This window comes from Meriones unguiculatus, chromosome 2 (genome assembly GCF_030254825.1).
Source record: "Meriones unguiculatus strain TT.TT164.6M chromosome 2, Bangor_MerUng_6.1, whole genome shotgun sequence".
NCBI lineage: Eukaryota > Metazoa > Chordata > Mammalia > Rodentia > Muridae > Meriones > Meriones unguiculatus.
Genome location: NC_083350.1, coordinates 168,347,785 through 168,359,682, shown reverse-complemented (window position 1 = coordinate 168,359,682; position 11,898 = coordinate 168,347,785). Strand labels below are relative to the sequence as shown.

Here is an 11,898-nt window from a genome sequence, read left to right as displayed (position 1 = left end):
CTGTTAAGCTCTTATACTTGTCGTGATTTGTCATACAGTAATAAAAAATAGATCTGGACTTTTGTGAGTCTGAAAACTGTTTTGTAGCAGTTTCCTCTGAGACTGAAACATTGCACCCAGCAGGAATCTTAAACTGTCAGGAAAACAACTCAAGAAAACTTCAGAGCCTCCCTGAAGCTGATCAGATTTGCTAGGTTCCTTTCTTCCCAAGAGTAAACAGTAAAGACTACTGAGCCAAGGAGAGTCTTCAAGGAAGAATGAGCCCAGGTACCAGGAAGAAACAGAAACCAGCCTAGCAACCTGAAAGAGCAGAAACCAGCTCAGCTGCCTGGACAAGGTTTAGACCAACTGAGGCACCTGGAAAGAAAAATCTCCATCCTGTTGAGATACTTGAAGATTGAGCAGGTTTCTAGCTTTTGTGAGCTGTCACCCACGCTGAGGTGGGCTTTGGTGGTACAGCTGTCTTTGAGTAATTTCTGCTCTTGTAAGAACTCCCCTTCCATATTCCTGTAAGTAACCCCAAGAAAACTCATTGTTTCACTAAGTTTGACTTCACTGGTATCCGTACTTTGGTCTGTCATGGCCTTCTTATCTGGGGTAAGTAGACATGTGTTTGTTGCATCTCCCTAGGAAAAGTCTTGTCATGTATCAGAAAGTTATTTTCTGATGTGCTTAGAAGAACAATAAAATTGCTTGGGTGTGTATAGAATTCTGTGTTTTCTGGAAACAAGTTTTTTTTAATATTTTTTTTCTAGATTTATTTATTTATTATGTATACAGTGTTCTGCCTGCAGGCCAGAAAGGGGATACCAGATCTCATTATAGATGGTTGTGAGCCACTACGTGGTTACTGGGAATTGAACTCAGGACCTTTGGAAGAGCAACCCACTCAGTGCTCTTAACTTCTGAGCCATCTCTCCAGACCTGGAAACAAGTTTTTTAAGGCTGCATTGCTTTTTAGCTTTATTTTTGTTAGTGAAAACTTATCATCTTTGATTTTGCCAATAATGTCCACATATTTCTATTAATTTTTCTTTATTTTTGATGTGATTTACAAGGATGTTGCCAGGAGCTCCTCTGTCTGTGTATCTCATATAATTTCCTATAGGAAGACTCTTATTGTGGAAACGTTATAGGTCGTACAACTTTACAGCTGTTGCTCCATTCCTTACCCTTTTATCTGGAATTTCCATTATATTGGTCCTTCTCGACCTCATATTTCTCTTTTCAGTACTCTTTTAATTTAAAATAAAACTAATTCTTCTCTCCAGTGCTGCATTCTATGTGAATGTCTTGTGATATATATATATATATTTTTTTTCATCAATCCTCTTTTCATTGTAACCAGGAAAAAGAATAATCTGCCTATTGACATTTTACAGGTTTTTTTCAAGGTATGATCATTTATTTGTTATTCTTAAAGACTTAATTTTTGACTGGACTCAGAAGTAGACTCTCTCAGCGAGGATAGACTACATCTCTTGCCAATTGATTCTTGGTGCTTTTCTTTGGCTTCATTCATTCTCCTGGCCAAAAGTTTAGTGTGTTCTGCAGACTCGTCCTTGTTTTTCTTAGTACTTTATCTCTTTAGAGCAATACTTCGGCATTTTTGTTGTAGGACAGGTGGCATGACAAGATGCTGTGTCTTGGGTGCTTCGGTCTTGGGCTTCTTCCCTTCTTTGTTTAAGGGCTTTCTGACAACATTTTGGCAGACATCATATTTTTTAGAGAGATTAAAGAGCTTTTGGACTCTACTAACTCTTTTAGGTCCCAGCCAATGAGGCACAGTAGTTAGTATCTGTCAGTCCAGTCCAGAAATCTCTCTCTCTCTTTTTACAATATCCAAGTTGAGAACACTCAGACTGGCATTCATGAACAGACTTGGGCTTCCTCCTCCAGTTCCCCTTGGTCTGTAACAAGAATGTCCCTTACTTTCAGCAGGCATACTCTGCCATGGGTTAAAAACACCTTGCTTCATGGAAAAACCTTGCTTGTCCTACCCACCACTGATCCAGACCATAGAACCCTTCCACTCTTCACCCAGAGCATCAGCAGCTACTTCTGTAGCCATGTACTTCTCATAGAACATAAAAAGCTTGTGCTCATGGTCCACTTCAATGAGTTTCTGGCAGCCAGTGGCAAGGAAAGATATATTCAGCTTCATATTGACACAACCGACTGCCAAGGAGGTGTCATGGAAAGAGCCATTTTATAGTTTTTTTTCTTTTCTCTTTGATTTGTGTGTGTGTTTTAAATTTTTTTGTATTAATTACAGTGTATTCACTTTGTATCCCAGCTGTAGCCCCCCTCCCTCATCCCCTTTCAATCCTACCCTCCCTCCCTCATCTCCTCCCATCCCCCTTCCCAAGTCCACTGATAAGGGAGGTCCTCCTCCCCTTCCCTCTTACCCTAGCCTATCAGGTCTCATCAGACATGGCTTCTTTGTCGTCCTCAGTGGCCTGGTAAGGCTGCTCCCCTCTCAGGGGGAGGTGATTGTCGCGTGCAGCCTTTGCCGATAAGGATGACGCGGCAACAGAGGATTTGTCCAGCAGCAGTTTTATTGCGAAGCTCTTGAAAGTAGATGGAGAAGGACCCCAAACCCTGTGCGTGCTCTGCTTAAATAGCCAGCAGGGTGACTTGCTCGTCTGTGATTGGTGCTTTACACAAAACCCAATTAGCATGTGTTCTCCAATAGGGAGAACAACCAAACCTACATTAGCATAAAGTGGCGCATGCGTACATCGCAAGACAACGTTTGGCAAGAAGAACCAGGAAGCAGGAAACCGGCGCCATCTTGTAATGGCGGGAGCGGCTCCCGACAGGTGATCAAAGAGCTAGCCACTGAGTTCATGTCTGAGATTGTCCTTGTTCCCATAACTAGGGAACCCACTTAGACACTGAGCTGCCATGGGCTACATCTGTACACGGGTTCTAGATTATCTCCATGCATGGTCCTTGGTTGAAGTATCAGTCTTAGAAAAGACCCCTGTGCCCAGAATTTTTGGTTCTATTGCTATCCTTGTGGAGCTCCTGTCCCCTCCAGGTTTTTCTATCTCCCCTTCTTTCATAAGATTCCCTGCATTCTGCCCAAAGTTTGGTTATGAGTCTCAGCATCTGCTTTGATACCCTGCTGGGCAGAGTCTTTCAGAGGCCCTCTGTAGTAAGCTTTTGTCCTGTTCCCTGTTTTCTCCCTCTTACTATGTCTGTCCTCTTTGCCTTTCTGAATGAGGATTTATCATCTTGTGACAATACATGCTGGAGAGGATGTGGAGAAAGGGGAATCCTCCTCCATTGTTGGTGGGAATGTAAACTTGTACAACCACTTTGGAAATCAAGCTGCCGCTTTCTCAGAAAATTAGGAATAGTGCTTCCTCAAGATCCAGCTATACCACTCCTAGGCATATCCAAAATATGCTCAGGTATTCAATAAGGACATTTGCTCAACCATGTTTGTAGCAGATTTATTCATAATAACCAGAATCTGAAAACAACCCAGTTGTCCCTAAACTGAGGAATGGATACAGAAATTGTGGTACATTTACACAATGGAATACTATTCAGCAATTGAAAACAAGGAAATCATGAAATTTGCAGGCAAATGGTGGGAACTAGAAAAGATCATCCTGAGTGAGGTATCCCAGAAGCAGAAAGACACACATGATATATAATAACTTGTAAGTGGGTATTAGACATGTAATATAGGATAAACATACTAAAATCTGTTCACCTTAGAGAAGATAGGCAAGAAGAGGACCCTGGCTAAGATGATCAATCCTCATTTTAGAGTTTTTTACTGTGCTTTTCTTGGCAATATGTGTGAGGTTGATGTTTGCTTTTAACTGACGTACCCTATTTATGCTTTTTAACTTCAGAATTTCTCGTAACATTTTTGCTATTTGTTTTTTGGGACGGGGTCTCTCTATGTAGGTTCTGGCTGGTCTGCTGGCAGTGTATTCCAGGCTGCCTTCTGAGGGCTAGGATCATAGGTGTGTGTGTCCCCACATCTGGCTCTTGAAACTTGTTAAAAGCCCTTTCCCACTTTTGCGTGTGAGGGGAACCCATCCGGGCAGCCTGGCTCTGATTCCTCTAACTTAACCCTTAATTCATGTGATGCATTTTAATCACTGATTATCAGCAAAAAGCAAACTTTCCATGGTCATTACCTACTTTTATCCCTGGAGCCTAAATTGTAAAGAGTACACTCTCTGCTTTTCATTATTGCTCCATTTCAGGTCTCTGGACTTGTTTATTTGATTATTCAGATTATTCACTTACTTCTTCATTATTCTTGTTAGTATTTTGCAAGAAAAGGACATTATATACGAATTCCATTGTAAAGACATTTTGGTCTTTAAAATGTCTTTCATCTAGAAGAGAGAGTATGGGTATACTAATAAGCAGCTAGGATTTTAAAACCTTTGCTTTTAATTTGTAGTAATTCATTTAAACCTCAGAAGAGCACTTCTAGGTGAATGCTGCTACTATTCTTCACTGTTGCTCATTTCTCGATTACTTTGTGGACTGCTGCGAAGTGCTGAGGCAGTGTGGTTAATTTATTCAGACTAGTTCAGTTTGTTCATGGACTGAACAGGATACAGCTTGACCTGAGGGGCCGGAGAAGAGCAAAAGGAAACAGGTTGAATGCCAAGTGATGAACTTAGTGTGGATACCAGGAGAGAGAAGCTCTGAAGGACTCAGAGCATAAAAATGCTTGAGGGCAAGGAAGTCATCCTCATCTGAGAAAAGGTGGACCTCTCAGCATATTGGCCCTGAGAATAGAGAAGGAAATATAGCACACTCTATTAAGAGACCAGTTAGAGATACAAGGGAGAAAACTCAACTATTTCTCTTTCCACTCTGACTAAATGCCTGACAAAATGCAACTGAAGGATAAGTGCAGCTTAAGGAGGAAGCATTTATTTCTGTTTGCAATTTAAAAAGCAATATAGAACTGAGTGGAAAAGGCAGGGTGATGGGAGTATAACGCAGCCAGTTATGTTGAAACAATAGTCAGGAAGCACAAAGTGGGCAGGAAGTGGGTCTAGGCTCCACAAACTTTAGGACTGTGCCCAGTGACTCACTTCCTTCAGAGAGGCTCCGCCCCTACAGGTTCCACAAGCTTTAAAATCAGCAGAGTCACTAAGCATTTAACAACTAGACTAAGTGTTCTAACACATTAATCCTTAGGGAACTTTTCTTATTCAAGCCACAGATAAAGAAGTCAAAGATATTTCGAATAAAAGATTGGAGAGAGAGAGAGAGAGTATGTGTGTGTGTGTGTGTGTGTCTGTGTGTGTGTAATGGAAGCAAGAAGACAACTTGAGTGCCATTCTTAAGTTGCCACTTGCTTCGTGATTTGAGATCGTGTCTCTAATTGCTGTGGAACTTGTCAGGTAGGATAGGCTGGCTAGTAGCTAGACACAGCCATCTCACTGGAACTAGGCTTATAAGTGAACACCATTGCATCTAGCCTCTTAAATTTAGATTCTAGCATTCAAACCCAGGTCTCTATGCTTGTCAGGCAAGCATATTACCAACTGAGTTATCTTCCTATCCCCAAAGACATTAATCTTATATGTGTTCAAGGCTGACAACTTGGGATCAGATAACCTATCAGAGGGCTCTACCCCAGAGAAGACTAAACTGATAGTAGTTCCTAACTGCATTGTAGATACTGGTCCTTACACCCTCAGATAACTGTAGTTCTTCTCCATCATCAAAGAAACTTCTTTTTCTAGCAAACAGAGATCATTACAAAAATCGCAGCTGGTCAAAAGGCAGACAACAACTGACCACAGGCTGTCCAACCCCAGCTGATACACCTCCAGCACAAGTCCTCTTACACCTGAGACTCAGATCCAATCACAGAAAGGTGGCGGGAAGATTGCAAAAGCTAGAGGACAGGACATCTTTTATTGGGATACTCAGATTGTCAGGTTTGTACAGTAAATGCCTTTATCCTGTGACCCATTTTGACGGCCTGACTTTTTTTTTTTTCAAGCAAAAATTATTGCAAAAGAGCTTGGATTAACTGCCAACATCTTTTTAAACCTTTACATTATATAACTTTGAATTCCTGGTTCCTCCTGTGACACTGGAAAATCCAGAAGTACAAGCTCCTCCTCAGAGGAGGAGCAATGTGCTTCGCCCTGGACAGCAACTATGGCACCCTTTAGCCATGACACCACAGTCCTCTCTCCTCACTTTCTATTTTGCAGGCCTGCTTCAACCTTCTCATTTATACTGGCATAGTTAGGATCTTTAACGTATCTCCTTGTCTTTGGGGCTTGGTCTTCAGATTCTTGACCCTATTGTGGGACCTGTAAGAGGTGGTCCCTAGTGAAAACAAGTTAAGTTCCTGAGGAGGTACCCTTAAAGAAGATTAAAACCATAAATTGTTTTTTCTTTTTCTTTCATTACTTCCAATCTGCCATGTTGGGAACAGACTTCATTTGCAACAAGCTCATTCCAGGATATACTTTGTTCCACAGACTAAATAAACAGGACCTAACAACTATGCTCCCCAGACCAAAGAAATGGGTCCTAACACACATGGACTGAAATCCCTAAAACCCTGAGTAAAAGTAAAACTTATTAATTTTTAAATTGATAGTTTCAGATGTTCTTATCACAGTAATAGAAAGTTGACATTCCTATTTTTGATATGCAGGTATTTTTAGCCATGGGATAGTAGATTTAAATTTTATGAATTTGCAAACTACATTCATATCTTCAAAATAGGAGAGGGATTTGAATAATTGAAAGGGTTTTTAATAGTGTTTTTCATATTATTCCTTCAAGTGGTTTACAAATATTATCTTATTTACTTCTTATAACAAACCATTAATATTATATCTATATCTGTCATTTATCATCTTCTGTCTATATATACCTATGTATTCATCCATCTATCTATCTACCTACCTATATCTATCCTCTCATGTTAAATGGCCTTGGAAGCTAATTTTCCCAATGTCATGTAGAAGCTAAGTAGACTCAATATTAGACTCCAAAACTCTGACTGCAGAGCTAATTCCTATAATCTTCATGTTTTATTTACAATGGTAAAATGAGTGAATTCTATGTGTTTGAGGGAATGGTGAAAAGGCATCATTGTGACTGGAAGGGAGGATGATTAATACTTTTGCTATCACAAACAGAGAAATAAGAAACCTCAACTGGCTCTCCTCATGATATTCTGGGCCAAACCTTTGATGGAAGCTTACAACCAGAGCAGAGGTCAGGCTGAAAGCCAAGAAAGCCATCCACTATCCTCACCACCACCCTTCCTGCACCTGCCCAGCAAATTCCCAACTGCCAGTCCTCTCCTCTTCACCATATCCTCTGGTACAAGCCCAGGGCAGCATCCTGAAGCCCAGGTAAGACTGCCCCTTCACTCTGCTGGTGCAATTGTTGAGCATAACTCCAACCAGACCTCCTTTCCTTATCGCCATACTCAGTCCACACCACCTGAGGAAGCCCCTTATTCCACCAGAGGCTAGTCCACCATCCTGAACTCAACCAGAGGACTACAAAACCAGGCATACTAAAAAAAAAAATCTGTACTCCACAAAATTGAAAAATCCGAATGAAATAGATACAATTTACCAAAGTTAAATCAAGGTCACATAAAAAACTTTAATAGACCTATAACGCCCAAGGAAATAGAAAACATTAAAAGCAGATGTCGTTAAAAGTCTTCCAAACAACAACAACAAAATCCCAGGGCCAGCTGGTTTTAGTGCAGAATTCTACCAGACTCTCAAAGAACTAATGCCAATACTCCTCAAATTATTCTATTTAATAGAAACAGAGCAAAATTGACAAGTTCATTTTCTGAGGCCACAGTAACCATGATACCCAAACCACAAAAAGAATTACAGAACAATTTTCCTCATAAACATAGGTATAAAAATACTCAGAAAATACTTGCAAACTGAATTCAAGAACACATCAAAAAGATCATCCACAGCTTCATCTCAGAGACATGGGGATGATTCAACATTGAAAATCTGTCAATGTAATCTACCATATAAACAAACTGAAAGAAAAAAAAATACACGATCCTCTCATTAGATGCTGAAAAATCCTTTGGCAAAATCCAATACTCCTTCATGATTTCATGATAAAAGTTTTGGAGAGATCAAGAATACAAGGCTTTCCTAAACATAATAAAGGCAATAAACAGCAAGGCTATATCCAACATCAAATTAAATGGAGAGAAAGTGATTTCACTAAAATCATGGACAAGATGAGGCTGTGCACTCTCTCCATATATATTTTCAATATAGTACTTTCAGTTTAGCTAGAGCAATAAGACAAACTAAATGAGATAAAGGGGATCAAGAGGATCCAAATTGAAGTCAATGTATTTATATCTGCAGATGATGTGTTAAAAAATTCCACCGGAGAACTTTTACAGCTGATAAACATCTTCAGCAAAGTGGCTGGGTATTAGAATAACTCAAAAAAAGTAGTGCTCCTATATACAAATCATCAATGAGCTGAGAAATAAATCAGGGAAACAATACTCTTCACAATGGCCACAAATAAGTTATTGACCAGTATGACAAGAACTTCAAGACTTGGAAGAAAAAAATGGAGAAGATATAAGATAGAAAGATCTCCCATGCTCCATCAAGTTAAGTTAGTAAAAATGGCTGTCTTATCAAAATGAGTCTACACAGTCAATACAATTCCCATCAAAATTATAACACAATTCTTTACAGACCTTGAAAGGACAACACTCAACTTTATATGGAAAGAGAAACAAACAAAAACAAGATATCTAAAACAATCTTGTGCAATAAAAGAAGTGCTATAGGCCTTGCCATTCATGCTTTTAAGTTTTACTAGGGGCTATAGTAATCAAAACTACCTGGTATTGTCATTAAAACAAATTACATTGAGCAATGGAATTGAATCAAAGATCCGCACACAAATACACACACCTATGGACAACTGATTTTTGACAAAGAAGCCAAAATTTTATAGTGCAAAAAAGCATCTCCAACCAATGGTGCTGCTCTAATTAGATGTCTGCATGTAGAGCAATGTGAGTAGATCCATACCTATCACCCTGTACAAAACTTAAGTCCAAGTGGATCAACGACCTCAATATAACACCAGACACACTGAATCTGATAGAAGAGAAAGAGGGGTCTCGTGTGGGTGGGCTCACAGAGATCAGGGAGCTTGCATGGGTCTGAGCTAGGTCCTCCGTGTGTGTTATGGTTGTGTAGCTGGGTATTCTTGTGGAATTCCTAACAGTGGGAGCAGGGCCCATCTCTAACTCCTTGCCTGCCTTTGGGACCCTTTTTCTCTTCCTGGGCTGCCTTGACCTGCCTGGTCTTATTGTAGCTTGTTATGGCATATTTGGTCAATGTTGGAAGGCCTGCTCTTTTCTGAGGGGAGGTTAAAAAGGGGTGGATCAGTGGAAAGGGGAGGTAGTTGGGAGGGAGAAACTGGGGGTAGGAGAGGGAGAGAAAACTGTGGGATGTAATATATGAGAGAAGAATAAATAAAAAGGAAAATGAAACAAAATTAGAAAAGTCACATAAAAAGAAACTTCAACTGTTATAATTATTCTCTTGAATAGTTAAAAACACTAGGGGGGAAAACACACAGTCCATTCTACATCCTATATGAAGCACTCAAAAAGGAGATGTGAAGGGTATTGAAAATGACATAAGAATTAAAAACAAACAAACAAACAACGGAGACAGGAAGAGTCCCTGTCTCACCAAAACCTCAAATAGATTTTAGATTTGCCAGATTTAGCCCATGGCAGGGTACCAGTCTTTCTTCAAAATAGTTGTCTAGCTTGCCCACTGCATGTGCCTTTGTTTTTGCCTCCTTGCAGTGAAGAAGCCACATAGCTGGAGTTGTGTACTTAGTTCTCTTTCCCCCCCCTTGTGTGTATGTGTTCATGCATGTAATTGCCCATGTGTCTGGAGTTGTATGTATGTTTGTGTCTAAAGCATACTTTTGGGTGCTGTTCCTCAAACACACCTCAGTATCTATCTATCTATCTATCTATCTATCTATCTATCTATCTATCTATCTATCTATCTATCTATCTATCATCTATCTGTCCATCATCCTTGAACAGTTTCTGACAAGCAGTGTAGAACTGACCTCTTACCATAGCCCTCTTTACCCCTTTTGACCTTCTATTCCTCGGCTCTTTTCAGGGGTCCCATCACTTTTGGGATTCCTGCTGCTCCTATATTCTTTCTTTCTTTAAAACACTGTTGTCTTGGTTTTCCTCACTCAAACATCATTTGGAGGCTCCTTTAATCCAACATCTTTCCCTGGAAGTCTCAGTTGGTTGTTTTAAGATTGTTATGACTGCCTCTGGGCAAAGAGAAAAGAAGGAGGTAGTTAACTATTTTCAATTACCTTTGAATGGAATATTAAAATGAGTTTGTGTATAGGAAATTTCAATTTTTTTTTCAGGTCATGAAAATTTTAAAACATTACTTCAGCTACCCACCCTATTGTGGAATTATCACTAAAGGTATTGGAGGAATCAATAAAACTCTTTCTTCTCCTTGTCCTCCTCCTCCTCCTCTTCTTTTTCTAAGACAAGGTCTCTCTATGGCCTAGATGTCCTAGAAAAATAAATGTGTTAAGTAGAAATATTTCCCTAACATATAATTATGAAAAATTATAAAACTACATTCTAAGAGACCAATGGTACATACATATCAATGTAAAAGTTAGTTTGTGCCAAATGTAATGATGTCCTGCATAACTCTATTCTTTTATAAGATCTGATAATAAACTAGGTTTGGGATATATCATTCTGTTTATGACTATTTACTAAGCACTTCATGCTGGCATCTGAATTGGAAACAAAAGTAAAAAAAAAACTGTCTAAAATTAAGTAACAGATTTTTTAAAATTATTATTTTCTTTAGTTTACTGGCAGTTTGGTTATTTCAAAATGGTTAATTATTCACTGCACAGTATCAATGCATTTACTTTCCCCAATATCCTCCACTTTACTTGATGCTTCCTGCTGTGTGCCAGGATTGAGCCAGTCAGAATCCAGGGCTGAGGTCAGGTCTCTGGTCTGATAAAGTAAACAGATGCACCCATTCGTTCTAAAGTAGGCAAAATCTAAGTAAGTTTAAATTAAATTTCTGTTTTTCTAATCAGTTCTTAAAATATAAAACTGGATGAGCCAGCCTTGTAGAGATTGGCTCATTTCTTCTGTTAAAATTGCTATTAAATTCATATGCTGTGGACTGTTTTTAGTCATTAGGCAGAGCGTGTACTGCTGTTTTTAAACTTTGGAAAAGATTTTGATACAAGGATTGACAAGGCAGAAATATGTGAGAAGATGAGAAAATAGTTAGGGTCAACTCTTTAGGTCAAAGATTGTAAGTTTTAAAAACCAAATTGATGTGTATAGTCAAGCAGATGTATGAAGGGATAGGGGAGGCCTGATTTCTGACATTGTCCCCAAAGCCACGCCAAGTAAGTTTTGTCAAATCTCTTTAAAAGCAATGGTTTTATGAGGCAAATACACTAAAATCCCCATAGCAAAGCTTCCAAAAACTTCTTCTATAAAATTCTGAAGCAGCCAGCTCCTAAATTTTATTTTATGGAAGTTTAAACTTGACTGCAGCCACCCATCCTATTCTGAGCTATTAATAGATGTGTTCGGAGGAGTCAATAAAACTTTTTTTTTTTTCCTGAGACAGAGGTTTTCTATGGAGTCCTGGCTGTCTTGGAACTTGCTACATAGACCAGGCTGATCTCAAACTCATACAGATCCATCAGCTTCAACCTTCCCAGTTGCTGGGATTAAAGGCATGTGCCACCATACCTGGTCCAGTAAAACTCTTTTAACAAAAAAAACTCTTCTACATTGATGTCTTTAATGCAGAT

At 39.3% G+C, this 11,898-nt stretch overlaps 1 pseudogene; it reads right to left on the bottom strand.

Annotated features, from left to right (window-relative positions):
- Nucleotides 1–1,579: 1,579 nt before the first annotated feature.
- Nucleotides 1,580–2,164, bottom strand: LOC110561831 (small ribosomal subunit protein eS6-like; annotated as a pseudogene).
- Nucleotides 2,165–11,898: the final 9,734 nt, after the last annotated feature.